Below are 5,547 nucleotides of genomic sequence, written 5' to 3'. Positions count from 1 at the left end.
GTTTTTCTGCCTCTGAGATCGCTAAAAATGTTACCAGACACAAATGGCATTTACCCAGTATTGGAGATCAATGACCAATACCATAATCATAACTGAGACCATCAAAGGCAATTATGGAAATGAATCATATAATTTAAGCTAGAGGTGAAAGTCAATAGTTTATCTCTAAAACAACAACAATAATAATTTCTTCTATGCAGTATTTCCCATATTTATCATGTGCTAGAATGGTTTATAAACAAGACAAGTAAGTATCAAGAATGTTGCCATACAGCTTAAAGAGGTTGAAATGTATCTCTGGAATGTTCAGGTCCAGAGCCAGACTAAACTGTTATCTTTATGTTCCACTTAAGCCTTTGTGCTGATCCTTACTAAATTCATTCTGAAGAAGAATTTTAAGATGGTTTTGTTCTAAGCGCAAATCCTCTTCCAAGAGGATGCTGATGTCGAAATCTTGGTCCCATTACAGTTAACAGCTGTAGCTCCTGTTGACTCAGTAGAACCAGGCTTTCAAACAATTTTTTTGTAAATATATTTCTACCTGTCATCAGTAATAGAAAGATAACACAGACAATGGATGCTAACACATCACAGATAAACAAGAAGATAAGAATTTCAAAAACTAAGACTTTGAAAATACACTTGTAGCTTCACAGATGTATCACAGACAGAAAGTATCTCCAAACTATAAATGTTTTTTGCATCTTGAGATGAAAATACCAGTTGCTGGAATTACTATCTTACAATGATCACACATAACAAATGTTGTAAGGCACAAAACGGCAATTCACTCTGGGATTTGATGAACTTACCTTCTAAAAAGGCACAGAATAAAGCAAACAGATTTTCCACTATCAAAGAAACAACTGAGAAAATTCCCTTTTTCTTCCACAGAACAGTCTCAGACATTTTAGTCCCATTTGAATGAATGTGACTTCACATGCATGAATAAGTTCAGTTTGAATGGCAAGGGTAAATTGCCCCAGCTGATATTGAACAAGATGAAAAAGAATTCTGGTCTTGTAGATATATTGCTGAAAATGTGACTTTTGCGGGGCCAGTATAAGTCTGTTAAGAGTTTGGACAAGAAAGATTTGAATCAACATTACCACACGTAGGACAGACATTAAGAATATTGTCTTCTGATAGTGAGATAATGTTTTGGTGAGATGTGTTTAATAACAGAGGACACTAGAAACAAAAACTAAGAACAAACCATCCCATTGTGCTTTGGCATAATCCTCAGAGTATTGTATCACTACAATTATTTTAACTTCACAGACTCATTTTCCATTATTTCATTTTATTACCCAGTGCTTCAATGAAGTCCCTTTGTTCTTCAGTACAGTGGAAATTGGAAGCTCTATAGTAGCTATCTTCAGGTCAAAAGCACACTTCTTTAAGCCTCTTGTTCCCTTTATTTTCTTTCTCCAGATTGAGCAGTTGAAAACAAGAGCCAAAGCACACACACAGAGTTTACCTCCATGGTAAAAAAACATCCGGCCAGAAGACATGTCCATACGAAAAGTTCCCCAGTCTGTTCCTTTTCTGCTTCTTGGAATAGGCTTGCAAGCTAAAGCTGAAACTCAATCCCAGCCACTGATTAATGAGTAGTATCTTTATAGTCCTTACCATATAAAGTAAAAAAAAGCCAGGTTTTCTTGTAAATGAATACCGTATAATGCTGGTTTAGTTACAGCGACTAAGGCACTGTCACCTTTCTACTATGACCAAAAAATTATTTTTTCCGTTGAAAAAAAAGATTGTTTGCAAACTCTTCATGGACAAACACATTGTAAAAAACAAACCCACAATTTTTCCTCTTTGCATATCTTGAAGATTTCTGCAAGCTGCTGGGGAAAAATTAAAATAAAAAGTACGCAGCTGGGAAATGATACCAAATTCAGCAGGGAAACAACAATAAAAAACTCAAAGAGATTAAAGGCAAAAACAGGAACTACAGATATCTGAACTGATTTAGTGTAGTGTCTTCCCAATTAAACCCAAAGACAACAATAGTAAAGGTACTGGATTCAGCAGTTATACTTTAAAGACACAGACTATGGGCTCACTGGGAAGTTTGACACAAACTTTCTAACTGTTAATTTCATGGTGTTATTCACATGGGTAGCAGTTTCAGAATCAAACCCATTCTCGGCAGTTTCACTGGAAAGAAATGACAATAAAATCATCATTTCATTTGTGCAACATGTTTTTTTAAAAGATAAATCAAATTACATAAGATAAACAATTTAAATCAATTAAACAGATTCCCGTAAATACAGTGCTTTCAGCTGATTAAACTGAGTTTATTGTTGCAACTTAGTAGGGTTAGTTTATAGAATAAAGTTGCAAGCAAAAAGTGATATTTGTCAGTAGATGGGACAGTAAAAGCAATGGGAACTTAAGTAAATGCTCATGTTCAACTATATTCCGTATGACTACTTTGCATTGTGAATAGTATTTTTCAGCCAAGAAAGACCAGCAGAATTACTGTATAACTGGCTATAGAACAGAAACATCACAACCGCTCCTTCACAAAGAACTCTAAATGAAAAAAAAAGAACACACACACACCAAACTAAGCAGTGAATCAAAACATTTTTCTATACAGTTGTTTTTAACATCTTGTGCTTTTTATAATAACAGCAACTTGTTATAAGTGTGTCATGGAATGTCATGGAAATTGATTTTTAAATTAATGCTGTTTTCTTAGAGGTATCTGCCCATATCCTACCACAAGTTCTCCCTTACATAATACCGTGCACTAAAACACAGAATTTGAGAGCAGGACTGATCAAACTTGATTTTACCATTTAAGAATAAAGCATATTGTTTCAGTAAATTATCAACTCTTAAACTCAGGCTGCTGCTGGAAGGAAAAATCCCGTCCTCCCTCAGCTGCAAATTCCTGCTGGCCTTTGTATATTCACATTCAGTGAGATCAGGAAACAGATTAAGGTGAAAATTAACCTCCAGATTCAGGTGAAAGCACTCCAGGCAACAATATTTCAGAAACATAAAACCAAATGTGAGTCAACAAACACCTACAGAAAAAAAACTGTATGTGGAGAACAGCAGCCAGCATCCTGCTTAATTTTAAATTGTTATAAAACTCTAACTTAAAACAGGAGGCTAGTTCCAGACTGCCCCTTCATTACAGAAAAAACCTAGACAACATTGCAAGATTAATGAAATTATATGAAACCTGCTTAAATGTCTCTAATTTCCCCATAGTCCATAGAGCATCGTTATGAAATTTTTCCCACAGTGCTTGTGGAGCAAGCTGTTTTATTACATACCATTCGACTGTTTTTGCGAACCTTTTTTCCAGTGAAGATACAAAAAAGAAAGCGAGCCTTTAAATATAAGATGCTTTTGGCCTTGCCTTTATTGCATTAGTGTAGCTAGTTAGACCCATCTTTAAAATTTCAGAAACTAAAATCATGAACTTCATGTGCAACTGCGTTCCACCTTAGAAAGTTTCTGAGTAACAATTTAAGAAGACTTCAGATTGCTTCTACAGAATTAATAGTTACAGAACATGAAAGTTGCAAAAAAAAAAAAGCACTTAATGAGTTTTGTATAGAATTTCTAAATCCCTGCTGAGTTGTTTCATAATTTTATTTTGTTAAAACTTTAATTATTTGTAGTATTATTAGCTCCTAAATTTGAAAACCCTGAAAGCTGGTCCTGCAGGATTTCTAAGCACAATGAGACAATCTCCATGGATTATTTTTAACAAATAACTCCATACCTTTGGAGCAAACAAAAAATGTTATAAATCAGAAAGTATTGAAAATAATCTGGTACACACATTTTTGCAATTCCTATGCTATATCTTTTGAGATTTGATATTCAAGGTAATGTAAGAGTTCTTAAAAGTTAAATCGTTCCCTTTAAAAAAAATATATGGAAGGATGGCTTCTTCTACTTACTACTACCTAATAACACAGTTACCCCAGGGAAAAAAAAATCTTCATGGTAAAGAAATTAAATTTGTCATATTTCAGGTGTAAGAGTAGACTTTGCTTTTCTAAGACTGAGGATACCTAAATATACACAGAATAAAGCTTTATTTTAAAATTTTCTATTTCCATCAATTTTTGTAAGACTTCACGGGCTGTTTACAAGGCTTGAGAAGACAGCGCCAGACTTTCCAGATTTCCTGTAAATGGTCAGCGTGCCTTGGTGCAAACCAAGTCATACACAGGACACAGTTCCATACATGAATGTATCTGATAAACTGGTGTGTGGCTCACTGCTGCAAGACCCATTGTTTACATTGCTATAGCTGCATTCTGAACTACTTTCATGCCTCTCCACCCCTTGTCACATTATTGAAACCTGTTCCCAGCAGCCAATTTAGCAACACAAACACCAAATTACTTCTGTGTCCTAGAGTTTACAGAGTGCATCATCTTCCTTGGCTTCCACTTCCTGTATATGGCCTTGTTAATGCCAAGGACGTACAGGTAGCTTTGCCAGAGGGAAAATTACAAAATTTAGGCCTTCAAGCATACTAGACAACCACGAGACCACTGTGCATCAAGTTTGACACTGGCACAAAGTTCTTGAAGCCCTTTATAGGAAGACTTCTGTCCCTGCCCTCTACCCTCACTGTCCATCCTCCAGCCCAAGAAGTCTGCAGCTGGCAGCAAACATACCGGTATTACCTCTCAGAACGTTTATCTAAAACCTGTTTTATTCCTGGGTCTCAGTATTGCTCTTTTAGATAGCTGTACTCTTTCCCAGTCGAATTACTGCCAATTCACATGCTCAAAGGAATACAGCCCCTGAAATAGCTGGCACTCTTACATGGTAACATCCATCCATGAGCCTCTGATATCCCTCCTCTTTGTCTCACCTGCTGACATATGGTCAATATTATGCAATTAAAACGACAATCCCACTTTAGTCAATTTGGTTGCTTTCAGTTCTGTTCCAGGGTGTTGTCCATTGCCCTGATTACAGACAAGTGGCATACTTAATCTGGAAACTATACTGGATTGTAAAATAAATACTCTATCCAAAAAATATGATTACTGAGTGTTTAGTACTCAGTACTGAAGTGTTCTCCGGTTGTCTCAGTAGTACCTGTCTCATTATTTTAATGCCTGAAATTAATTCATGGCACAAAAAAAATCCTAGCAATCCATCTTTTTCATATCTTCAAGTCTCATTCAGGAAGGTATAACTTCATAAAAAAACACAGCAGTACAGCTATTATAAGCAATGTATAGATAGAAAATGTTTACACTACCAAGCAGTGTGAGAATAGGAGCAGATCTTTTTTTGCAAACCTAGAAATGGTAAAACAAAGAGCACTAGGTATTTTTCCTGGTTTACAATGTCCAGGAGAAGGAGATCCAGATGATAAGGGATACCAGAGATACGAGGCAAACCCAAGAGCAGTCAGTGTTCACAGGAGCCCCCGACAAATGAAGATGTTTTGGCACAGAAAAAAAAAAAAAAAAAAAAAAAAAAAAAAAAAAAAAAAGGAAAGGAAAAAAAAAAAAAGAAAAAAAAAAAAAAAAAAAGAAAAAG

This window comes from Calidris pugnax, unplaced genomic scaffold, assembly GCF_001431845.1.
Source record: "Calidris pugnax isolate Ruff unplaced genomic scaffold, ASM143184v1 scaffold156, whole genome shotgun sequence".
NCBI classification, from domain to species: Eukaryota; Metazoa; Chordata; class Aves; order Charadriiformes; family Scolopacidae; genus Calidris; species Calidris pugnax.
The sequence above is the reverse complement of the archived record's forward strand: the minus strand, read 5'-3'. Positions refer to the sequence as shown.